Source organism: Camelus ferus, chromosome 12 (assembly GCF_009834535.1).
Source record: "Camelus ferus isolate YT-003-E chromosome 12, BCGSAC_Cfer_1.0, whole genome shotgun sequence".
In the NCBI taxonomy this organism is placed as follows: domain Eukaryota; kingdom Metazoa; phylum Chordata; class Mammalia; order Artiodactyla; family Camelidae; genus Camelus; species Camelus ferus.
The window spans coordinates 58,623,430-58,651,029 of NC_045707.1; the positions used below are offsets into that span (position 1 = coordinate 58,623,430).

General features: G+C 36.8%; 1 protein-coding gene across 5 annotated transcripts in view; it reads right to left on the reverse strand.

The window, feature by feature from the left end:
- Nucleotides 1-27,600, reverse strand: part of SYT1 (synaptotagmin 1) — a 470,145-nt gene that overhangs the window by 211,785 nt on the left and 230,760 nt on the right. Inside the window, exon 1 of one of the 5 annotated variants that reach the window (XM_032493717.1) lies at nt 24,720-25,111. The exons of the other annotated variants lie outside the window; for them this stretch is intronic. The gene's annotated coding sequence lies outside the window, so the exon portion shown is untranslated. Of the gene's footprint in view, nt 1-24,719; nt 25,112-27,600 lie in introns of those variants that run through there. 5 annotated transcript variants of the gene reach the window in all.

Here is a 27,600-nt window from a genome sequence, read left to right on the forward strand (position 1 = left end):
AAGGAAAAAAAATCTATCAATAATTAGCCTCTCATCTCATTTTTTTCTTATGCACATTTAGTAAACAATAGCTAGTTGTGACCTCAGAAATTACATCCTTGTTAACCTCAAATAACACGGTAATATATTCAAGCTCAAATACTTCTGAGGGCAAAGCACTAATCTGAAACATTTCTTTCAATGAAAAAGGATTTAGAAAATTGTGTGCTCTTTTCTAACCATAAATACTCTACCTTGTCTTCCAAGTGACTATATTGAAAAAATTAAAAATGTGAAAAAGAGGTGTCTTTGTTCTGGAAATACTAATGATTCACCAGTAAGAACCTGTAGTAGTCAGTAGGAAACAGAAAGAGCACGTAAATTTAGGGCAGGTTGTCCCATCTTTGCCAGATTGAAATAACATTTGTTGGGTTTATTAAAATGGAAGATTCCTCTTCAAAAGTAGAACTACCATATGTTCTAGCAGTTCTACTCCTGGGTATATGTCTAAAGAAAACAAAAATACTAATTCAAAAGGATACATGCACTTATTTACAATAGCAAAGATAATGGAGAGGGTTTCAAGATGGCAGAATAGAAGGATGTGGAGCTCCCCGTCTCCCACAAATACAATAGCCAAGATATGGAAGCAACCTAAATGTCCAGCAACAGGTGAACGGATAAAGAAGATGTGGTATATATATATATATATATACACACACACAATGGAATACTACTCAGCCGTAAAAAGAATGGAATTTTGCCATTTGCAGTAACATGAATGGACTTGGATGGTGTCATGCTAAGTGTAGTAAGTCGGAGGAACATAAATACAATGTATCACTTATATGTGGCATCTAAAAGTTAAAACAAATGAATATAACAAAACAGATAAGGGTAGGGGATCGAGAGGTACAAACTACTATGTCTAAAATAAATAAGCTTACAAGGATAGATTTTATAGCACAGGGAATACAGCCAACATTTTATAATGACTTTAAATGGAATATAATCTATAAACACTTTGAATCACTGTGTTGTACACCTGAAACTAACATAATATTGTAAATCAAACAAAAAACAAAATAGTATTGAACATAAAAATTTCATGTAAATTCTAATCTCTAAAGCTTTTTTAAATGGAAAAATTTCTAGCAGGTGTGGTAAGCAAATGGAATGAATCTGGTAAAATAACAGCCCCCCCAACATTTGATATAAGTTTCTAATAAACTTTTAATGTTTGTGGATTTTTTAAAAAGCTGTAATTTTATAGATTATACAGATAAAAAGAGCAAACTAGTGGTTGTCAGTGAGGAGAGGGAAGGGGTTTAGAAAGGAGGTATGGTATTAAGAAGTTGAAAAAAAAATGAAGATGCACACTTACTAAACTTACTGTTTACTAACTGAATTCCAAGCATTTGTATGGCACAGTTTGGGCCACGTTCGTTCATTATAATGCTGAATCCTCACAACAACCCAGTGAGTTAGAATTTTCCCCATGTACAGATGAAGAAACTGAGGCTTAGTGAGATAATTTGACAGCTGTCACTCAAGTAAGATCTCATAGACTCTACTAAGCTCTCTGTCTAATCACGAGAAGACTAACAACTGTGTATCTGTTAGACCTTAACATGATGTCTTCCTAATTCCTCGTGTTTTAATTCCAATTTACTGGACCTTAGGGAATGTATAGCTACAAATATTTTGAACCTGATATTTTAGTCTTTTAATATTTATAGTTTGTAAAAATAAAGACCAGTTTCTACATAGTAGGCTCAAAACTACAAGTATTGAGTAGGGTCAATTCAATAACACTGGCCTGGTACAAGTCTTTTGACATTCATTTTGTGCTTCATATTATGAAATCTTGAAGTTTCCCAAATGAATAAGCTTGTTGAAGGAAGGGAGGAAATAACCATTTGCACTCTTTTGTAGTATGCATTTCAACTTCAACTTCAAAAAAATTCTTTTACATCTTGTATAAAGGAATGCCTTACTTTTCTTGAAATGGTAGGCTCTTAAAGGCAAGGTCATATCCAATATTTCTCTGTCCTCTCCATAGGGACACTGAGATGGTCACTTGATAGGTACTCAATGAAGAACTCACTTCAGTTGCCTAGCCTTTCTAAATAGATATTCAAATCAAACAATTAACTTTGTTAGAATACCATTATTTTAACGTCACTGTGTTTAATAAATAACCACTTGAAGAACAGTAGACCAATATGGTGCTTCAGTGTTGATGGAAGACTTTCTTACAGATTTGATTTTGTTTGAAGGTGATTTACAGACCAGCACTGGGCTAGACATGATTTTACTTATTTTACATATAGAAAAATGAGACTCACTTTTAAATGATTTGTTCAAAGGAATACAGTGAGAAAGATTAAGATTTTTCCAACACTGGGCACAAGTGTCTGTCTACTGTGCCAAACCTGTCTCTAAAAAGCCACCCCCTACAAACCAAATAGCAGTTGTATAGCATCTGTGGTGCTTTAATGTACATTATCTCATTTGATCCTGACAAGACCCAGGGAGGTATAGGTATTTTTATGCCTATTTAGATTCAGTTGGATTTCTAAAACTGGAAGAACATTATCACCCAGGATTCAGGGCTGTTTGTGATGCTATTGAATCATTACTAGGGTATCGTAAAAATAAGATTAAATGAAATTTTGGTCTAAAGAGATGACCTAGATGGCTATTCAACACTCTATCTTTTTCTTCCTAAAATACTCTTCTTTAGCATAGCATCTCTGTCTCCCAGGTAGCCTCTGTGGTACATGTCAGTACAAAGCTCGGTCTTCCCTGCATAGAGTATGAAGACACCACTGTTAACATCAGCTATTGGATGCTATTCTACGCACGGCATTAACCTTTCTGTTCATTATTGATGTATTCTATTTGCAATTTTTATGGTAGAACTGACCACAACTGAAATAGAGAAAAAAAAAAAAAGAAGAAAAACTAATGATCAGCAGAACTTTTTATAGACTCTGACAACAGATAAATATTTCAAAATTCTAAGTTGCCTTCTGAGAAGTTATTTGTATTAAAATGGTGCTTTGTGAAAACAGGTTGCATGGCTCTTAAGCTGCAGAAAATATAAAAATGTAACCTTTTTCTATAAATACAATTCCATGTTTTGATAATCAAATGTTGGAACTCTTAAGGGGATGAATTTGGTATAATATCCAATTTTGATTGTCTTTGGTTTTCCATTTCCATTCGAAAAGAAAGGATAATGATTTCTCATAAAAAGTAAAATGTTTTTGTGTTAGAAGTCAGGTACTCAAAATGAGAAAAGGTATGGAAAACTTTATAAATTCAGTGGGTGAACTTTTAGTAAGTAATTAGATTTTAGCCTGAAGCAGCTAAAAAAAAGTTTCCCATAATATAACTGTTTCAAAGAAAATGTGCTTTGGCGCTCATCCTATTGTGTACATTTAGTATGTATCTTTATAAACAATGAAGAAGGTTGACAATTCAGTTGCCATTTAATGTGTCCTTGTTAGCTCATAGAATAGGCTAGCAAAAGATTATGTTGTGTTCCAAGGATTTAAAAAAAGCAGATTAATATTCACTTCTTTAGGAATGGAAGTCAGGTCTTCAAATTGCAAGTGCTTGATGATAAAAGCTCTTGAGTTATTATAAGGATAAATAATTTGTTCCAAATTGCCATCTTCCACTGCAATCAAGATAAATTTCTTAGGCGTCTGTTCAAAGGATAAATTTTCAGTGAAACACATTTTAATAGAAGAGTCAGCACAGCACAACTATCATACAAAATCAGCAACCATCTCTTCTGTATCTCAAAAGATAAAGAACATTAGAAAATTTGGAATAAGTTTAGTGAACAAAACCTTTCCAATACTCTCCTACATCTGAGCTAGGATAGTGTCCAGCCCACAAAAATAGCACTTCTGTTTGTGATGAATCCTCTCAAGCTACAAAGATGTAATAAATGTGGCTATTTAAATATCATGTAAGCTATATAACTGATCAACAGAGATTTTTTTCCCACTACTGTTCAATTACAATTTTCAACCATGAGTGACATAAAAAAAGTTATAAATGCAGCAAAAATACCCGCCTCCCCAAATTTCCCTTAAATGGGCTTAGGTGATATTTGTCTAAGGAAAATTACATTTCTAAACACAAATGGAATATTCTTGAGCAAAAAATAAATTGAAGATGATGAAAAACTATCATTGCTGTCCTCCCATTTCCACAAGGATCCAGATACAACATTCTTTAGCACCTACCTCTTCCCAGAATTTGTGCCCAGTTCCTTTACAAAAGGCTAATGATAGTCAGAAGGGCACCCCTCTAGATACACGCCTTTTGCTTTATATCAAAGCCTTGACAAGTGAAGGGTTTAGGGCACATCTCCATCCATATTCCTCCCAGGGTTCTGTGGTGTCACCATTTCCCTCTGTGCATTTGCCATTTCTCATTTCTTAAATGTAAAAACTTGAATATTTCTTGATTCACTTAAAAATTAAATTTGAGTCGAATCCATCCACTTTCCAAAGCAAATGATGCCTGTTACTATGTCTCCTCTCGTGAGGAATGAGTATTTTGATATATTACAAAATTGCTAAATATGAAATTCCCAAAGATAAAACAATTAAAATCAATTAAAAATCAATTAAAATTTTTTAAATGGAAAGTTTTCCCTAGCATTTTAACTTCCCATCTTCTCTTAACAAATCTGAAGATTTGGCAACACTAGACTTTGAAGGATGGCCACTTTTCTAGATGGGGCTTTTACTCTCCATTTGGCTGCAGTCCTCACCATTCTCTACTGTCCTCAGTACTAAATGCAAGCATCGTTTGCTCTTGTCACATTACATTGTGGTTTTCTCATGGTCGAGAAATACTTGTCTCCATGTTTAAATCAAAAGTGAGAAAAATGAAAACAGAGTAAGAGGATCCCATTTTTTAAGAAAAACTTTTTCTGTAGAAGCGAAGAATATACTTTCATAATCCAAAGAAGGGTGTTGATGTCCAAAGCATACAATTCAAGATACCATTAGGGACAGATCCAGCTCGAGTGTCTCAAACACATTATTTGCTTGTGTCCCCTGTAAGCATCTGGATGTGGTGCGGGTGCTCTATAAAGGAGAGGAGCAATCTTTGATGATTACCGAAGGTGGGCTTGGTGTGGGCTGGGGGTGCGTTAGGAAGCATGAGGACTTTGAAGCAAGAGCCTTAGATTCATATCCCCGCTCAGCCACTTCCTGGTTGTGTGACCCTGGGAAAGCTCCTAAACCTCAAGATCTTCCTTGTTTGTAAAATGGAGATTTGAGAATCTATTATGCAGTTATTTAAAAGTTTTATAAATAGCAGATGTAAAATGTCTCCTACGTACAGGCATTCAATCAGTCATAGTCGTTTTAGTTTCTTATGAAATAATCTTACTTAGTATAAGATGGAACTACTACTTCCACTTAAATGTAACTTACTTCACGGTCTCGTGGCTGAGTTGTCTCTACCATCCCTTTATGTTTCCCCCTTGGCTGTCTTCTATGCTACAGCAGCAACTTTGAGTGTGAATAGATGACTCTCAGATTTATGTCTCGAGATCTGACTCATCTCCAGAAATACAGACTATGCATTTCAGACCCCTCTTACATCATTTCCACTTACATATCCTGGCAGCACTTTGAACACAGCACATCTAGAATCGAATTTTTTTCTCCTCCCCAACCAAGCTGCTGCATCTCTTAACTTCCCATATCACCTAATGGAGCCATCTCCCTCCCAATCCTTAAGGGTGATCAATAGCAAGACCCAGAAATTCTACCTTCATAGGGCGTCTTGAATCCTTCTCCTTTCATTTCCTGCTAATGCCTTCCCCTGGTTCAAGCCAACATCACTTCTTGGCAAGACTGGTGACTCCATCCACTTCCATGGTGTCACTAACCACATCACTTGAATGCTTCCTAAACCCATTTCTCTAGCCCTGACCTCTTTTCTAAACAGGAGCCAGGCACTGATTCTAACTACCTGCTGACATCTCCACGGGTACGTCCTATCTTTATTTCAACCTCAGCATATTCAAGGCCAAACTCATGATGCCACAGCCCAATATTCTCTTTTTATGCTTTTGGACTTAAAGACATTTCCATATCAGACATCTTAGGCATTTTATGGTTATCCTTAACGCTCCTTCCCTCTTTCTGCATTCAGCAGCACAACAAAGGCCAATGATTCTATTTTTAAAATGTCTTATATCTAATATCATTCTTTCTCCTAGTCACTACTGCCATTTATTCTCAACATCTCTGGTATATTTCTATATGCCAACATTCAGTAGTGTTTGTTCAATGAATTTATGTTCTCATTTACTCAGTAACTGGGACCAGTAATTAAACCTACTTTTGTTTGGGTCATTATACCATATTTCATAGATTCTAAGATGCTCTCACTTCTACATTTTAACATCTGTGATATTGGAATGCATTTTCAGATTGATGGTGTTTAATTGGAAGCCTTTTTATTCCTTAGTATTTCTTGAAATCATGAATTTTAAAATTGATGGTGTCTTGGATTTGATGAAACATGCTAATGGTTTTCTGAATACTTTCCCAGGCTCTCTGTTTCATCTCTGTTTTATCCCTCCCCAGTGTTTTTTGTTTTTTTTTTTTTTGTGTAATCAGTAGCCAGAACAAAATGCTGAATATGGTATCTTTGCATAATCCCTAAACCTATCTAATTTCCACATTTTACTTTTTCCATTATTTGATCAGACTCCACCAGACTGTACTTCAACTTAATGTTTACTTCTCCTTCCCTACTTGGGAAATCTTTGCTGTCTCTTTATTGTTTGTAGGCTAAAAATTCAAGCTTCCTCAGCATAACATAAAAGGCCCTTCCCCGTTTGGTCCTAATGCAATTTCCCTGCCTTTCTTCATTTCTCCTACACACTTTAAATGCCATTTTCACAGACTTACCAATGTTCCCTGAAAAGACTGTCATGCCTCAGTATGTGCTGTATGGTTTTGCCTTGAAAGACTGTTCTTTGACTAAATTCAACCTATCTTTTAGAGTTCAGTTCTGGATCCCCTGGAGTGTAGTCACTCTCTTTTTTTTTTTTTGTGCTCTGTAGCCAGGGTGTTGAAATTTGGACTCTGGAGCCAGGCTGCCTTAGCTCCAGTACCTACCAGCTTGATAAATCAGCCTGTCTGAGCCTCATTTTCTCCATCAGTAAAATGGGGATAGTAACAGCAACTACTTAAAAAGGTTGTTGGGAAAATTCTTTTGAATCAATCCATTTAAATCACTTAGAGGAGGATAGCTCAGTGGTAGAGCTCATGCTTAGCGTGCATGAGGTCCTAGGTTCAATCCCCAGTAGCTCCATTAAATAAACAAACAAACAAACAAACAAACAAACAAACAAACCGAATTACCTCCCTCCTGCCAAGAAAAAAAAAAAAGGAAAAGCTAATGCAAAAAAGAAATGCATTAAAAAAAATCACAGAGTTTCAGGGTCATAATGTCATAATAAAGCAACTGTTTTTAGTATAATGCCCTATAATTATTTGCCTCCCCAATTAAGGAGTAACTTTTGCCTTGAAGGAAGAATGTTCTGTTTTTCTTTTCCATCTTCAATCCCCCAACTTCATTCCTGACACATGTCTGCACTCTGTACATACTTAATGAATGGTGCCATAAGATAAACATTGAATAGAAGCACAAATTTATCTATGTGGCCAAATGGGTAAGTTAGTTTTTGATCAGATTTCATGTACAGAGAGAGATAAACACATTTAGAGTTTCATTTAAGTGGGGGCTTTCTTGTCACCCACTATTTCTAATAGGAAGTCTTCAAATAGTAGTGGGACCGAGGGTCTGTCTGAAGTAGCTATTTTGGTTCTCTCGCTTCCTGCCAGTCTGTCTTTTGCAGTTTTAATTGCTCACAGAGCATATACCTGGTGTCATAACCCCAACCAGCCACATCAATGCAAACGGTGAGGAGAGTCGTGCCTATAGAATACCCTGCTTTTAAAGGTCTCAGCTAAAAGGTTCCCTTGCATAAAACTGCAAGCCATTCACTTGGTCTTGTGGAACAGCTTGCCTGACAGTGGGAAGGACAAAGTCCTAAGTACAGCAGGGTGAAGAGATGGCAGGATGGCCACACCTCGTGATCGGGCTAGTGGTCCTGCTTGCATCTTCCTCTGACCCCTCTCCCTTTTCTTCCTCTCCGTCAACCTGTCTCTCTCTCCTGTCTGAGCCAATCTTGGAGGTTATGCTTTGGACGCCTCGTGCCTGTCTTGGGGAGGGGGAAAGATGAGCTGGAAGTGTTTCTTGTGGCAGTGGGCTGTAAGCCTTGCCCAGCAGCCATCTAATCTGCACTTTAGGTTGTGTTTGATTTTTACTATTTTTTATCAAATACATGAACAAATGAATTAAACTGAATAGCCCGTATTTTTCATGCAGTTTGGGGTGAACACAGACTTTGAAGGCAGATGACCTCAAAGCATTGGACGCACATACAAATAAGGACCCTATAAAAGCAAAAGGTGTATCAAATGAGTACCTAGTGGTTTTCCCTGATAAAAATGAGGCCACGTAGACTTGTGAACTGTTAATGGGCTTTATGGTCAGACAGACCTATCTGAATTGGCCTCACAGTTCTGCTATTTCATTTTGTAAAACCCTATTGAGTCTTGGTTTTGTTATCTGTAAAAAGAAGAGTAATAGATCCATCTTCCCCAAGGTTGTTCTTGGTATGAGGTGATATTTGTAACATACTTGGCACTCAGTACTTGATGTAGGTATATAATAACCAAATGTGAGACTCAAATGAATTTTAATATGTGGTTCCTCTAGTAATATCGGTTAGCAACGGAACAGGTGATTTAGTAATCTGCTCCATACATATAACAATGGATGAGGTTAGGCAACCAAATCGTATACTCAAGTTACAAAATTGTTACCAAATTTCCAGTGAATGGTAGTTAGAAATACTTATTAAGTTCTACTCTGTAAAGAGGGAGTGCTCAAAAGGGGCTTGAAGTCAGTAGAAGAATTCCATTTTGTTTTTCCTCTTCTGAAATGGAATTACCACTGTAGGTTTGCCAGAGAAAACTTTATTCCATTTTAAAGGCTATTTTTAAAGCTGAACTAAATATTTCTAATTTTTCAGAAGACTGCGTTAATGGACTTATAACTCTGATAGTCTCTTCCCCCCGCGTGTTTTTTTTTTTTTTTTTGATAGGCTCTTTCCTGGTATATAAATTGCATTTAAAGCATGATTTGTATTCTTTAGAGACATTACCCTGTGAATCTAGGACATTACTAAATTATTCACAGATTTTAACATGTACAGTTGATTTGGTGCCTAGATGAAAAGAAAGTTTTCCTCTATTTTAAAAGAATACAGTGTCAATAAAAATATTCAAGCATGTTTGGATTGTTGATGCCTCAGAGACAATGATTATCACTAAATACGGATTTTTGTATTAAATAGCGGGATTCTACAGAGTCCTCACTTCTAGACATCTGAATCTTTAATTAATAAGGATGGATAACATCACTTCTGATATTCAGAAACAGAGGCTAAGTAACCCCTCTTGGCAACCCGTTCTAATATTTTATTATCTTTTTGAGAAAACAGTTTTGTTTATGAAACATTACAGTCTTGCTTTATTTTCATCTCTCTTGGATTTGTCTGGCCCTCCAGTGGCAATGAGTATAATTCTTTAGTATGTCCTTTAGTAAGACATTACATATTTTAAGTAGAGCAACCTCATTTTTCCATTAACTTGATGTTGGTATACTTGCAATTTCTAAACTTGGCTCATGAATTTAGTCAAATATTTATCTTTACTTTTTCTCGCTCATCAGATCCTGAGCAGAAGAGCTCAGAGGAGGGGAATGGCGATGCCATGGCCATATGGTGGTTTTATGTGGGAGTAGAGAGAATTTCCTGGCTCTCTTGTAAGTTTCTTGGTAAATGGATTCAGTAATGAGGACTTCTCAGCTTGCCGTGCATCTTCAGTGGTGCAGAAGCAGCAACTGGTAGATCATAGAGAAACAGCACTAGTCGTAACGACTCATTTTAAATAAAGACCTCTGAACTTTTCAAATTCCCTAAGAAACTGTGGTGACAATTGAATGATTTTTTTTTCATGCCAGGAAACAAGCTTATTACCTGTGAGGTCCACTCAGTAAAGTCAAAAAGCATTTGAAAATAACACCATTTCCGAGAAAGAAAGATTACCAGTGCTGCACAGTCTGACTCAGCCTTCACTTATGGCAGGACAATTTGTACATAAAACATAGTGTCTTTTCTTTGCTTATGTTTATTTTTCCAGTCATAATTAATATGTCCCTATTGTTCATAAATTGAGTTTTTAATCATAGTCATTCTATAACATAGATGCATTAGGGCAGCCTAGAAACCATTAGAAAGTGTAGCTCAATTTTTCTTTTAAATGATGAAACAACAGAATTTTCCTACGTGTTCAGTGCGTCTTTCTCCTATCCATAATTTCAAAGAAAGTTAGCCAGAGGCATAAATTTATTGTTAAAAGTTTTGAATCCAGGAGAATTTGGACTGATTGGCATCCTATTGATGGCAGGGGTCAGAAAGATTATCTAGTTTTTTTTTGGGGGAGGCGGAGGCAGACAGATGCTGACTTCTTTAATATTTACCATATCAGCTGGTATGTGATATTTATTTTTTCATATGAAATTTAAACTATGAGATATATTGCTAGACATTTCTTTGTTCTAAATATTTTAAAATGCCCGCATCCTTGTTACTATGAGAAAAATAAGTGAGGCTATTTTAAGGCAAACAAACTGAACAAGAAACGAAAGACTCTCAAGTTCCCATTTTCCAGATGACAAAAATAGAGTAACTGGGGAAATTCAGTAATTTGGCTCATGCCCAGACCCTGGGCCCCACCTCCCCCAGTCTCTCCCAGCCTCCCCTAGGGAGGCTTCCTTTTATGTTTGATGCGCTGTAATTCATGTTTTGTGTCATTGATCGAGACTTGGAAAATAGGTGTTTGTGGCTCATCGTCCAAATAAACATAGTTTAACCTTTCAAGTCTTGAATTTTCTTATGTATAATTACTGAGCAGGGTATTAAGGCTGGATGAAGCTGAGTGCTTCTTCAATAATTAAAAAAATAGGTTTTTCTTTTGTAATTAATAATACTGTGATATTGATCCACGAAAATTCTTCTCTGTTCTCTACATGGAAAATTTTTGCCAGGTTCCTCTGCTTTGATTGTCAGAGCTTCCTAGTATTTCTAAAATCCTGGGTTTTTCCTTTGGATCTAAGTGAAGTGCAAACCAGAAAACAGACTGATACTCTTTTAAACTTCACATTTATAAAATGTGAATCTTTTAGTTGCCTAAAATTGGGAACATTTCTTTTTCTTTTCTTTTTTCCCTTTAGAAGGATTACAAAATAGAGTGTGCCAAGAATACTTATAGGAAAGACTGGGAATGGGGAAAAGGCATTTTATAATCACTGAAAAAATTAAAACAAAAAACAACCTGTAACTCAATTTGGGACATCCATTTCATGCCAGAAATTAAGTAAGGAAGCTGTTGTTCAACAATTTCAGGCAAAATGGTCCCTGAGAAAATCGAGCTTAAGAGTCTTCAAAAGGCAGGTGATGTCATATCCTCCAGAAGCTGTGATTTGAAAAGCTGTTCGTGAAATTATTCCTGTACTTGTTAAGAGTAAAACAATTACTGGAGTTAAAAATCCCTAAGAATATGTTTATTGAGGTATGTCCTTTTCAAAGGACAAAGGCATGCGCTATCATCAGTGAAATTAAGTGTATATATACTAAATGAGATATTGCACCACAAAAAATTTCAAATTCCTGAAAACTGAGCAGGAGGTAAAGTTTCAGGGACAATGATGAATTTCAAGGCTTGTATATGTGCTTGGCTGATCTTGCAAAACACGCCTCGTGGTAAGTCTTCCTTATGTGTGGATGAGGACCCTGTATCAAGAGGCAGCTGCAGGAGTGAAAGGCTTGTGTTAAGGCAGGGAGGGGACTGGAGTATAATGGGGCCACCATTGACTTTGAGTAAGTTTCTCCTGGGTCTAAATTTGTCTTACTGCTTTTTATATTTTTTTCTTGCTTTTTATAAACCACCATCAGTACATAAACCACCATCAGTACATAAACCACCATCAGTACATTAACTTCCATAGTTTACGCCCAATAGGAAAGCTCTTCTCTTAGCAAAAATTACTGTGTCATTGTTTGACTCTACCCTGTCAGCTCCCCCCGCCCTCTGTTCTTCACATATTTACTATTCTTCCTTCCTTCCTTCCTTCCTTCCTTCCTTCCTTCCGTCCTTCCTTCATGCTAAGCATTTGCTCTACCACTGAACTGTACCCCTACACCAACCCCCTCTGATCATGCTAACTTCTAAACTCTGTCTTCCAAATTGTGTCTTCACTCTCACTAGACAACCCCTCTCACATCATAGATTCCTCTATATAATTCCTCATAGAATAGACATAAAAGATATTTAGATAATACAAGATTATACAAAAATAGGTTAATTCCTCCCAAAATATTCCTCACATAATAGAAAATTACTCTCATCTATGTTCTCTCAGAAAAAATAGAAGCAAACAAGCAACAATTTCCTGGACCTTTTCCATTTTTTATCCATGTCTTCTTGCTCCACAGACATGAAATGATTCTGATTTCATGGGGATTCTAACTTCCTTCCCTTCCATGTCCATCTGCTTTTTTGCCTCTTTCTGCCTTTTGCTGCAAAAGGCTGCCATTGCTTTCTCCTTTATTTTCTCTTCAAACTCTTTCCTTTGCTTGCCCTTCCCACCTTCCAGCATATTAACTGTGCAGATCTCCCCCATGAAGCAGCAGTGAAAACAAGTTACCTCGGCTTCCTTGATCCTCAAACCCATTTAGAGACCTGCGTGTCTGTCTCCCCTTCCGATTACATTTTACATCGTATCTCTTTCATCACCTAGAATTCTCTCCTAGACTCACTGAAGTCTGGTTCCTCACCTTTTCCCTGCATCATAGCAATTCTTTCCCCCGGGGCCATCTAAGATCTCATATTCAAGAGTTTCCAAAATCCATTTTCCCTGCCAGGTATTGAGTTTTATTTACTTTTCCCAAATCTCTTTTACTTGCTTAGCTTTTTTTTTTTTAAATCACATCTGGCATAGTTGACATTTCTCATTTCTCTCCTTCATGAAAAATTTTCCTCGTTTTGCCTGTGACGTTATTCTCTACGGTTCTCCTAGCATTCTGCTCACTCTTTCTCACTCATCTGTAGGGCTTCTCTTTCTGAATGCACAGAGTTCTTTCTCAGCCTTTTACTTTCTCTGAGTTTCCTGGGCTGTGTCTCATACACATGCCTCAACCTTCAGCTTTACTGATGAGCCCCAGATTCCTCTCTCCTGAGTTCCAGATCATTTCCTCCCTTCTCTCAGCAGCACATTCCCCATATTCTTTTTGTACAGCTGATAATAACACCTGTGCCTCCTGCAGGTCAACCAGAGACCTGGGAGTCATCGGAGATTCCTTTTTCTTTTACAAGGCACATCCAATCAGGATGATTCTATGCTCTGAATATCTCTTGTATCATCAATTCCTTTCTTACAGTCTTAGGTTCAACTCATTACATCCTGACGGCATTATTGCTCATACCTGGTCAACTTCCCACTAGTCTTGTTGCCATCCAGTCCAAACTTTTGTTACCATTAGGGCGATGTTGATAAAATTTGTATCTACACCTATAATTCCCCTAATTGAAAACCATGAGTGGTTGATTCTCTTCAGAATCAAGTTCAAACTTACTATCTTGAGAGATGATGCCTTTCAATGAAATGGCTTCAACCTACCCCTCTCGGTTAGGTAGCACATATGAATCTCAAGTTACAAATGCAAATGACAATAAATGTTGCAGTTCTTAATTTTCTCAAAGTACTTTATGACTAGCTCCAAGCTTCCATCCTTCCTGGCAGGTGGGAATGCCAAGTTTAGTAAATATGGGCTTTGTCACTACAAGTTTGTCCCTAAGTCCTAGGGATTTGCAGAATGCCAAAATCACAGAAGTTCCAATGGTCATAATTCCTTGCTCATCCTTGTCACCCCTGAGATGCCCACTGTCTCAGCCAGCATGGTCTCTCAATGGGTTCCTTACCCCAATGGCTCCCTGTTCTCCATCACCTGCTTGAGGCACAGGAAACTTTGGTGACATTGCAGCACCTGGGTCGGTGGCACAGTCATTTCCATCAACCTAAGGTACTGACAACCCAGCTCTCCTTATCTGTCTCAAGGAATTTCTCTTCTTACTCTCTCCTTGTCTTCAAAAGCATGCTCCCCTTATGATCCTTTTCCTGAAACTAAGCATATCTCTTCAATATATTTCTATTCTTATTAAAAGCAATAAGCAATTGACTTCTGGTTATCTTTTCTTCCCTGGAAAGGAAATCCCTCTAGGAAAGAATGGTTTACTTGCTTGACATGGAGAAGGATGTTAAGATGAAAATAAAAAAAATAGTATCTCAACAAATAATCTGCATCACTGTTGTTTCGGTTTCTGTGCATATCCTAGCCATTCTGATGACTTGCCGGCTGCCTTCCCTGCTCTGCGCCCCCCCCCCCCCCCCCGGTGCCTTTGCATGTGTTACATCTTGTCTTTCATGTCCTCCCTCTCCGTGTTCATCTAGACTTTCCTTTATGACTTACTTGAGTTCTCACTTAAAATGGTCTGGTCTAGGTTAAATAATAGAACATCCTATTCATAGCATTCATTCATTCATTTCCTCTCATTCATTCATTTATTCATCATGAATGCATACAGCAGCTATTACATGTCAGAAATGGGGCTGGGCACGGAAGATATTGCGGTGAGCAAGAGACAAGATGACGGTCCCTAGAGAGTTGATGGTCTATCAGGAAGACAGATTTGAAAAGTGATTGCCATTCCGAATGTGGAGTATTTTTTAATAGGCAGTTCAGTGTGCTAAGGCAGCATATTATAAGGGGATAAAACCTAGTTTCGTGGTCCCTGAGGCAGTGATGTTTAAGTACCACCCTTAAAGCAGTCATCATGCTATTTTTCAATTTGCCACTTCTCTATCCTTTCCATTGGATTATGGGTTCTTCAAGGGCCAGGGCCAGGATTTTCATCTCTTTCAGATAAAAAAAGAAAAAATGTGTATTCAATGATCCAAGTGAAAGTCTGTTTAGAAAATTATTTTATGCTACTTAAATTTGAAAGAGAACATTTAGAAAAAAATTACCATGAAAGCCTTAAAATATTATAAAAATGGGTCATTTTGCTTACAGAAATTATACACAGCTAACAAGTCTTACTAAGAAACTGCTTTGCTCATAGTTGAGTTAAAATCATTGACAGAAATAAAAACCTCCATATTTTCATTTGAAATTTCACACCACTATCTTTTTTTTTTATTGAAGTATAGTTGATTTACAATGTTGTGTTAGTTTCTGGTGTACAGCATAGTGATTCAGTTATACAATATACATATTTTTTCATATTCTTTTTCATTATAGATTATTACAAGCTACTGAATATAGTTCCTTGTGCTATGCAATGGGAATCTGGTTTATCACACCACTATCTTTTAAGTAATACTTTCAAATAGCAATAAAATCAATATTCACTTTCAAAGATATAAAACAGACACATTCTTCTTTCACAATAACATCTTTTTAGGTTGGAAGTGGTCTATAACTCAAAAGGTCAAATAGAAAATGTTAATGAAAACAGAATGTAGTCAAGTCAAATAAAATAAGAAAATAAACCAAGATTCTGCTTCAGGCATTGCAAATCTGATTTAAACAGTCTTCTCAGAAGATTAAAGCTGCTATTTACTGAAATGTAAAGTAATGTTCTTATACTTATTTACCAATAGTTCTTCTTTTTAGCATCAGGATGTAACATTCTCCCAAAGATAATAATAATAAATTATTTTATTTGTAAAAACTAATTTAAATGATCGTTGGGAAGCTAATTGGAAAACCTGGATTTAACAAAATAGGCTAAAAAACCTTATGAAATGACTAATTACCAATATTTACTAAAGAAAGCCAATGGGTAATTTCACTATTAATGTCTTAGAACCAAATTATAGACATTTTAATAGTGATTGAACAAGTCTATGATCATGATTGTTTCAAAGCTGTGGGAATTAATTTAACTTTTACAAAGAAAGACTTAGCACTACATGTCCTTGGAAACTATAGTGAATTATTTATAGCAGCCAAAGATCTGTTTCCATAGAACAATGCCGACTTATGTTCCAAGGTATGCATCGTTAACCACAGAATGATTCTTGGACCCATGATAGTCTCAACAATATCACCAGGAATGTTAAGATACTCTTTATTTATGTGAAACTGTGTCATCTCTTTGTTAGTTACCATGAAGTAGGTGCTTATTAACTGATCTTTAGTTGGACAGGTCAAGAATAATTTAGGAAGAATTTTCTCCTGAAATTAAAAGTGTCAATTGCAAAATCAAATAGCAATTTAACAGCAGAATTAATTTTGCACAATTTTATGGAAAAGAAGATTATCACTAAAAAATATTTCCATTGTCTGCCCTGAACTGATTACTTCTCTCTTAGGGTCTCCAGGCTTTCATAAAGGTTTCAACAGGAGATTGGAAGGAATGTGCTGCCCACTCATGATGATGCTTCAAAAAAAAAAAGGCTCTTCAGAATGGATCAAAGGCTGTAATTTCCATGCCATTTCTGTCCAATTTTCTTTCCTCCTAATGTTTTCATTTTTGAAATGGCTATGATTGCAATCCAATTTTGCCCACACAGCACTGCATGCTTAAATGAACCATTTGTCACAAACTTTTTGTCTTTCTGATGCTTGAGATTTTTATTTGCTTAGAAATCTTTTTTTTTCCCATTAATGTTTACCACTCAAGCTGCATTACAGTTACCTTCAGTAATTACTACCTGTAGTCGCTTACATTATTCTCTCCTCCAGATGTGGCCTCAAAAGTTCCTATTTCAAACCAATTACATGTTAGTGCTGGAATGCACTGCAGCTTCACCATTAAAGATACCCTTATGCATCCTTGAAAGATTTTAAGTTGGATTCATCCTGACATACAAATACTAAAACTTTGAAAATGCCTAGGATTGATACTTCATGTCAATATCACAGATTGTCACGAACTCATTAGGTGTAACTGCTCCTTTCTAACACTTGACATTTTTGAATTATTCTGATGAGACTGCTCAAGTTAAATATCATAGCTACTAGTGTTTGGCATTGAACCACATTATCTTAAGAAGCATAATGATTAGTTGACCACTTTTTGAATTTCAGGTCTTTTGATGTGGTTTAATGTCACAAAGGCTGCTTAAAATTGTCCAAACCAGTATTACAGTCACAACAATGAACATTATAATAAATTTGCTTCCCCACTTTCCACACTCACAAAGATAAAAGGAAAATCAGTTTAAATTTAGAGTAAAACAGGTGTAGACCTTAAAGTACACACCTCCACTCCTTTCCTTGTCTTTTCATTTTCATAGATGTGTCCAGTTAGGGGAAACACTAAAGGTATATTTGGTAAAGCCTTGTGTTTTCTTTTCATATACTTGGAAAATAAAGAAGATAACTGTTAATAAATATGCTATTAGCTTAGGAGGTGCAAGAGGGGAGAAAATGGTAGGCAGCTTAAATAGTAATTTTTGGTCATGATTGTAAATATTCAGTTTATAAACAAATTTCATTCTGGGGATTTATGTATTTTTCAAAACCAAACAATATGCTATTTAGTCATTCTACCTCCTTTACCTTGTAGACATATATCACAATTCAGTTTTTTGAAAAACCCAAGTCAGTTTTTAGGAACTTTCAGAAAGTATTTTCTGATGAATTTCAACAGGCTCTGATCATTTCCCTGTGAAATCACTCCATAAGGCCGTATTTTAAAGCCTATTATTTTCCAGAACTACTTTCACTCTGGGTGTCTCCTCCTGGGTTCTGTGGCGAGTCTCTGGAGTATAGTACAATTTCACACTACTCAAAGCATTGTCTTTTCTGTATTGTGGGGTGGTGATGTCATGGGTTTGGTCTCAGAACCTGGTTTCAGTGCCAGCTCTTTCATAATCATCTGAGTGGTCCTCAACAAATTACTGAACTTCCTTCAGCCGCAGTTTGATCTTCTATAAAGTGATGAAGATTACAGGAGATGGTATACGGAAAAGGGCTGTCAAGTAGTTTACAGTCTCTCCATGTTAGTTCTGATCCCTCTAATGAACTTTTCCCCCTACACATAGGTTAACTTACATCCTTCTGTAACTTGATATGTACTTTAAAGTGTGTGAGCTCTGAGTGTAGGAACGTGCAGCCTCTCTGAGAATCTGTTTGGGGCTGGGAGAGTGATTAACATATTGGACTGTACATTTTCTCATGGTTAAAAGTTCTTTGAGGTCTGAAGTGGTTGTTGTGTTGTGGTTATTTGTTTGTTTCTTTTGTGAATTCCTTTCCCCTTTTCCCCATAGGACCTAAAATACTATATGTGTAGAGAAAGGCAGTATAGGTATCATAATTGGTTAAAGCTTGGAATCTGGAGTCCAACTTTTGGAGTCTGAATCATTGGCTGTGTGATGTTGGGAAAGTTACTTAAACCTTTTCTGACTCTCTTTACTCATCTCCAAAGTAGGTCTGTTGACAATGATGCCAATCTTACTGGGTTTTTGACAAAGAAGAGTATATTTTAGTACATAAAAAGCATTAAGAATGATGACAGTGTTGGGCACATTCTGAGCACATACACCTGTTACGTATTACTAGTTCTTGAATGACTTACACTCATATGGCTAAACAGTTCTTGCAATAAACAGAATGATTTTGTTTAAAAGCATTAAATGAATCTGTTAGAAATAAGCATTAATTTAAGTATTTTTGAACAGTTCTGTGAGATTACAGTCTTTAAAATGTACATAAAACAAAATGATAAGGTGTACTAAGTCAAATTTTTTTTAAAGTGAACATTCTAAATAAAGTTAGAAAAACAGATTTTTAATGAAGATGAGCCAAAGCCATAAAGATTTAGAAAACTGGGTAATGTATTATTAGGCATCTATAGTACAAATGATAGAATGCTAAGTGAATTTATGAGGTCATGAGCAGATAAGGTCTTAATAATTTTTTAGACTGGAGATTATCCTATAAAGTCAATTCATAAATTGATGAAATGCATACTGAGAAAGGAATGTCCAAAAATTCATAGTGCAGAAGCCACAAGCAACTTAGGCATTGGAAAACATGCCGGGTAGCATAGTTGCTTTTAGTATTGTACTTAAATACAGTATAGATACTACCATTAAAAGAAACGAAGACATGGGGCAAGTCGCATAGTAGACATGACATATGTATATTGGGTAGTGACTGACTGAGATTTTCCTATTTAACAAAGATGTCTCCTATGAAACTTAAATATAAGGAATTACATCAGTCAGTTTTTCATTCTCTGGACATCAACAGCTGCAATGATATTTAACTGAAATGATGGCTACTGGATTTAATTGACCTGTTTAATTATTTTTGTAAAAAAAGTCTGGCTATCTCCTCAATGCCAAGCCATTTTCCTTCTTAAGGTATAATTTTACTCACTCTGGCAGCTTCTATTTCTCTGCTGGATACTTCTCTATTAGAAGAATGGAGTTCCACTGGTGAGAAATGACTCAGCAGGAAATCCAATACCTTTGTTAAGAGCACTATGGGGAAATCACTAGCTATTTAGACATAGATGAACCAAAGGTAAGTTTGTATTTATATTTCTAGGCAATTCAAAACCATGCAAGGAATACTAAAAAGTGAAGATGTCCATAGATTAATTCATCAATTGCTGAAGCCAATGGACATTTTATCAGAATAAGATTATATCCGTCACCTCGCTCATTTCTTTACTTGTTTAGTAAGTATTTATTGTATAACAATTAAATGCTAAACATATAGTAATGAGCTGAGAGAGAGACAGGGTAGTTAAAAAGACAGAGCTACTCCCTTCATGGAGCCTACAATTTAGCTGAAGACTCAGACACTAAACAAGCAAATAATTACATAATTACCTTTGTAACGGATTATACAGAGGAAAAGTATAAGGTCTAATCAGAGCATTCAAAGGGATGAAATCCATGCAGAGTAGCTGATAGGAGTGCTCATTAAGAGGCTTATTTAAAAGTCTAAAATACTTATCTGGAAGTTGACATGGGAAGTTTGCTTAAAAAAATATGAAATTAATACTAAAGTGCAATGCTAGGGCATCTGCTTGACAAATGGTTGCATGAAGGTAAGAAACTGAGTAAGAAAACGAAAGAGTAATTGAAATGGAGAAATAAACACCAATAAAAGAATATTTCTGTCAGATGTGATTAATATAACTGCTTGTCATTGCATGGGAACTTTGGTAGTTTTATTGCTTGTAATTTTGTGGCTAGCTTTTATTCAACAACATAAAAGTTGAGTTTCACTGGATCTCCTTTTTAAATTGTTGCACAGATAAGTTTTGACTTAAGAAGTTTCTCTTTAACAATCTTTATTATTTTCTTTCTAACTTAGTAAAATTTACTAGTTTACCTTCAAGTCTCAAGAAAGTTATGGCTTTTATTTCAACTGTGAGAAGGGAATGCAGTATAACATTTATTGAGCAACTACTATGCAGAACACTCAGCTGTGTGATTTTGGGCACACAATAAACCTAATACAATGGGGTTTCAACTCCAAAGGAGCTTTGACACAATGTGCAGTGTGTGTGTACAGGTTTGTGTTCAGGAGTCCCTCTTGTGTACACATCCGTGGAGATCTAAAAAGATGTAAGTGAGACTGAGAATTGTAGAAGATAAGTAAAAGTAGAACTTGCCAACAAAATGAAAGGGGTAAAGTTAAATTAAGTCTTTTAAGGTAATCTAATGAAAAGCAGAAATTCCAAAACCTTGCACTGAAAAACAGTCAGGATTGCAAAATTTATATTACAAAAGCTACAAATAAGCCCTGGTGCTTTGATCAAAGGAGAAAAAGAAGAGAAAATCTTTAGGAAATAATGGAGATTAAAAAAAAATTGACAAGGTTGGCCATGCAGTATATAGAAGTCTGGGAGGGCGGAATTACAAAGCTTGGGAGTACTCTGGGTCATAAGTAAAAGCAACAGAATGGAATGCATGAAAATATAAAATTTGGTCTATCATATCAGGAAAGGTCTTTACAGAACAGTTATTGATTATGAGAATTTTTCAAGGGAAATAGAAGCAGCTTCATCATTTGGGACATATAACACAGGGATCTGTATTCAATATCTGGTAGTAACTTATGGTGAAAAAGAATATGAAAACGAATACGTGTATGTTCATGTATGGCTGAAGCATTGTGTTGTACACCAGAAATTGACACAACATTGTATACTGAGTATACCTCAATAAAAAAAATATACATATATACCAAAAAGAAAAAAATAAAGACTGGACTCACCTGAAGGGATAGAGAGTGCACAAACAGAACTGATGACTTGTTAGGCTTTTAAAATTTCTGGTTTCTGTGACTTGATTTTTCCACATTCCACTACTTAAATTATGATAAACTGTGTTCTCATTGCCATTTATAGCAGTAATTTTTTTAAACCAGTATATTTGTTGTCCCATGGGCATTTCCTTTTCTCAAGTTTAGAAAACACCCACCTGGAACTTGAGTTAATTTTAGATTTCAAAGTGGAAGATTCATGAATGATCGTCACAGAGAAGTGACTCCTAAGATAAGCCCAAGCCAAACTGACCACAATTAGAGACACTAGTCCAATCTCCTTCTGAACTAGTTTTGCAGATAATATAATGTAGAAGCTACCCTCTATTCAAGAGTTTTTATATTCCATATACTGTCCTATGTACCTTTATATGCACGGTTTAAATCCTCATTAATAAAGTTTAATCCTCATTGATACTCCAGTACTACGTAGTTAAGATTATGCTCTTAATTTTCTATAAATGGAAACTAAGGCTTGGAGATTCACTGATATCAAGGCTCTTGCTCTTTGTATGATGACTGTAGAGAGAGCAAATTGTCCAGGGTGAGGTCAGACTCTGACACTCTTGATTTTGTTACAAAGAGTACCAAGCCCTGAACACGATGGAGGACACTGACATGATACAAAATTTGGAAAGTCACTTCAGGCCACAGCTAAATGGGATAGAAAAGTTTTTTGATTTTGGTGGTGCAGGCAGATACAAGGCTATTTCCACCCTGGAAAAGTAAAACAGGATTCTTGCTAGTTTACAATGAAAGCCTACTGGAAGGTTAGCCCATGATAATTCCTTGGGAGACAAGACTCTCAAAGTAAAATGAACCAGGCTGTGAAGAGGATTAAGAAGTATTCTAGTGTTCCCAGTGCTGTGTGAGCAGTTGTCATGACTACTCCGGTGCATGTGTGTTGGATGGAAAGGATCACTTCCTGGTACTGTCTAGCTCTGTCACTTGTAAGTGGAACTGTGCTGTCTGGGCCATGGATGCTTGGGGCCTGGGTGTTCTTGGAAAGAGTCCTCAGTCAGTCAGAAGCCCCTTTCCTAATTCCAAGGTGGCCTGAGGGGATGGTGAAGCCATGCCTGCCTGGCTGGTGGAGAAAAGAGGAAGTGTCTTACTATGGAATGTCAGGGAAGAGATTCATGTCCAGCGGCCTTGTCTCTGTTCCCTGTATCATCAAGGCAGTATTTTGTCGGTTGTTGGATGCATTATCCTCGTTAACAGGTGTTATTGACTCTGCTTTTCCATTTGCTTTTGGGATTCAGGGGAAATAACTTTGGTGCCGTGTCTATTGCATAGTTGCAGTAATAAATAGCATACTTTATTGATAAAAACGGAAAAGTAATTTGGCTTATAGTAAAATAAGTGAGCTAATTTTGGAGGAAATGGTAGGTCAAATAAGTGATGATGGATGTGCCGTTAACAGAAGCCTATGGTAGTATGTTTTAGCTTCTATAATACCCTCGTAAAACTCCCATTTGCAATATTTCAGGAAATCTACTAGCAATGCACAAAGGAACGCTTCTCCTAATTTGTTTTCTGGCAGTGTGTTAACATTTTACATCCTGAAACCAGACTTTAAGCTTTTGATTTTAGTGAGATCTGTAACCTAAGTTAGCATAGTCTTTGGACAGTTAACCATGGGTGTGTAGTCAGTTTCCTGTGTAACGAAGTCTTATTAACCACACTTCTAAGGAAGAAAGTAGAGGAGCATCTCCCAAAGTTGCTTGAGCTGAATTCTCTTCCATTTGATCAGACTTTGTGATTTTTAATGAAAAATATTTTATTTTTAAGGACTGTGAGGATGGCTGCTTGATCTGATTCTGTGTTTTCCAACTAATACTCAAGATAAAATGTGACTAGGTTCTGGGTAAAACATGACTTACATCTGTAGCAGTCCCAACATTTTCTTTGATTTTCTTCTTTGAGCACAGCAACCCATCAGGTCTGAGCACCCAGCACTGATGACTCAGTGTTCCCAATAAAAATGACAGTTGAGCTCAGAATATTAAATCCTTTTCCCTCATGGGCTGAAGAAAGACAAAACTTCAGTATAACCAAGTGAGTGAGAATTTAAGCTAATAAAAGCTGGTAGTGGTAAATTTACTTGTGGTTTGCCTAAAAGAGGGCTTAATAAGTTGTACCAAACACAGACAAGCACCACAAAAGACAACAATATAAAATTCTAAAGATATTTTAATTAAATTACTTTTGAGGTAATGTGTTATGTGTATGTAAGTGATGATTACTAGCACCATTGTTCCTATGGTAACAGTTCTCCTAGCAACATGAAAAGATCTTAATAGGATCTGCTCTTAAGAATCCATTTTTGGAGTATTATCAGAGAAAATTGTTTGTTACTCTCTACACCTAATTATCCATCTTTTTTTTTTTAACGTAAGATTTTCTCAAAATCATAGACCCACAAGGTTATATGAAAACAATCTCAGGCTTAAAACTTTATTTCTGCTTCTCACTTGTCCAAGGACAACTTGAGTTTGACCTCTTGTCTTAAAATGCACTTGAGGCAGAGGAATATATCCTACCATGCCTGTTTCCGTTTTCTGTAAGCCAAGGTGATAGTCCTCACGCATTCTGTGGCTGACACAAATCAAATAAATTATTCTCTGATTCAGAACCTGGACCTTGGACTCATAACACAGGCTATATTCCACAATAAGTGATAAAACTCTGAAAAGAATTCTGGTTCTCAAGTGATTAAAACAGTGACAGTCATTTTATTCTGCTGCTCAAAAGACAAATGAAAGTTCCTATGCAATTGTGATCTGCTTATAGTGTCTTATTTCTCCTCATTTTACTAATGTTCACATTTGATTGATGAAATTTGTCTCCATCTCTAAGCATTTTGCCAAATGGGAACATTCTATTTCATCTGTCTTCGTAAGTGACTGCTTCCTGGCATGTGAGATTAATAAAAAGTCTTATTGCTCAGTCTCTCCTGGTTGGTCTACATGCAGGTCGAGTTGTTTTTCTTTATTCTGGTCGCATTTTCAGTATACTTAACCCAGCTAGCCATGTATTTTTTTTTTTCCATCTTAAGTACCTTCTAGAAAATGTTCATATTTAAACCCAATCATAAAAAGATGAACAATGTAAATTACTAAGTAGTAAGCAAAGGAGGGTCTTAACTTCTCAATTATTTTTAGTAGTAACTTCAGACTATTAGAAATGAAGGTGAGATGCTTACCTGGCCCCGCAGAGGGTATGGAATTCTGCAGAGGTGCTGTGTCGTGAGTGAGGTGCGGGTCCCCAGGTGGAGCACTGACCTGCACTGCCTGCGTGTTAATCACTCAGCAGTGATCTTGGCATTTCCCTTCGTGAGACACCAAGCCAGGCACGGCCACACAGGATTACTGCCTGGTGCCTGGAACGTGCTTCCTCTCTGGTTCTCAGCAATTCTGCTCAGGCCTCACATGACACAGCTACTCAAAGCACATTCAAGGGCATTCCCTAAGAAACAGTATGCTAATTCTGTATCTCGAACTGCTGCTAGCTGAGCTGTGTTCTGATGTACCCTGGGTGCATCCTAAAGAAGGAAACCTAAGTCAATGACATATGCTGTTTAACCTAATGAATTATGCATCCTAATGCAATGTGTTCTTATGTCCCCATCATGCTCCTTAGAAAGTATGCGATCAATGAACTATAAAAAAAAATCATAAAAGCATTCAAAGCAATGAAAATGACATTTTGAGCCCACTTTAATTATGTTAAATAAAATATTTCTAAATAGCAGTTTGTATTTTTTAAAGGCTTTTTTTTTAAGAGCTGTTTCAGGTTCACATGTACTTTTTTTTTTTTAATAGATAAAATCTACCCTTCTACATTCAAATAATCATTACTAATCTAAATATTTTCCAACATTGCTCCCATCACTCAATGATTTCTTTTTCTTTGACTATACTAGAGCATTAGTTTTTCTTGTCTTGTGCTGTGAAATGCAAAATAACTTAACTAGCATATATTAGTCATGTTTTTCATGTTAACGTATATAACCACAATAGTAATAATGGAGGTAAACATTAATGGAAGTAAAATAGCTTACTTTAGTTAAGCCATCCATCCTAGCATGTCTAATATACACATTATCTCATGCATCTAAATAATAAATGTAAGAAACAGTGAAGATAGAAATATTTCTTTGCACATTTTCAGAGGAGTACATTTTTTGAAGAAGTAAGGAATGCATAGGGTGTCACAGGATACTAAAATATAAAATTCCTCAGGCCTAAATTAGGAATAAAATGAAGCACAAAGAATAGATCAATGTAGCAACGCACAGACTGAACCTGCTTACATAGAGCTGGAGGAGAAGGGGAGATGAGGATGAATTAACACCATAAGGAGGGGTGACATCAATATTTGCTACTGGATGAAAAATATGATAGCACTTTGATATGTGTAAGGAAACAGATGGCCTACATGCTTGTTTGTACAGATAAAAATAGGCTTTATTTTGGCAAGAGGGGAAAGGCTGGCCTACTTTTTTCAAGATGAACACTTAGGAAGTTGACTCCCTTGACCCTGACTGCCAGTTCATTCTGATGAAGGCAGGCTGAGCTCAGAATGTACTAACGTCAAGGAACCCTGTGGGATTTTTTTTGAGGGCAGTAAAGATAGTTGTCACAGTGGTGCTGGCATCATGTATACCTACAGACTTCTCCTCCTAGGATAACCAGAATTTCAAATCCTAGAGGAGTCAGTGCATCTTAGATGCAAATCAGCGACGCCCCAGCTTTGCCCGGGTCAAGTGGCAGCCTGGAAAATAACACTTACTTAGCCCCATCCCCAACGAGTATGATTCAGGAGTAAATCTAGGAAGATCCCCAGTAATTTGCATTTGGTAAGCATTCCAGTTGACTCTGATGCATGGTAATGAAGCTCTCAGTCTCGTCTAAATCAGGGAGGCCTGGGTTCAAACTCATTCACTCCTAGAACTCGGCAGGCACTTAACTTCGCATATAGTAGGAACTAAATATATTTCAGAGGAATTCATCTATTATCTTCAGACCCAACTGCATATTGAGACACCTAGTAAAAAAAAAAAGTACTAAATCTTTATAAAGCTGTGTTGCTAGCAAGTGGTTTTTGGAAATAGCCAAATTGTAGAGGCAGATGTACTGTGAAGGAAACCTGATTGTTTTCCATACCAGAAGGAGATGTGGGCTTCCTGGGGAGAGTTTGCAGAACATGTAGAGTCGAAAGTCTGGAAATGTTCCCTGAACGGAAGCACACAGGTTATTAGCCTATGTTCCCTTGGACGGGTGTCGTAGGCCACCTGTTTTGAAAGACCGTGGCATAGCAAGACCTTGGCTCTATTTTTCATGGTAGCAGGGCCTTCCTGAGATGAAATGAGTCTCTGGCAGCTGCGCGCCCCTCAGGGGAGCCAGGGGCAAGAGGAAAGCCATATGCTGCCTACCTGCTCCCACGGCGGGGAGCCACCACGCTTCCATTCCTTTCAGCACACTGGTGCAATAAATCAGGGACTTTCTGTAGGTTCATGTGGGCTTTTCCTGCCCATCCACAGCCCACCTGAACTGCTGCACACATGCATGACCACCCTCACTGCAGACATGTTTTGTGCATAATTCTGTGCAGACTGGAACACATAATCACTCTGGCTTGGTTAATCTGTTTACTGGGCTGCCTGCTGGAGATGCAGTTCTTTCCCCTGGGGTAAACCAGAAGGCAATCCATCTTGTCTCCTCAAGAGAACCATTCAAAACCAAATCACATCAAGTACTCACTTGGCCTACAATTGGCATTTCGTAGAGGCTAACTTAAATATTTGGGAAGAGGTGCAATGCGAAATAAGAGGAAAATATTACAGAAAGAGAATGTACCTGTTCTGATTTCTCAAAAGCCCTATTAAAATCAACTCAAAGCCTACAAATGCCGCGTACTTAGATAACTTAATCATCAAGGGGTTTTCTTTTTCCAAGTTTATTAGAAAGAAAAATAACCATGGGGGGTACCCTGTTCTATTCATAGGCCTAAGAGAAGCCAGGAATGTCTTTTGTGCCTCTCCCAATCGTCATAGAAGCATGTCATGGTCAGAAATGATTCTT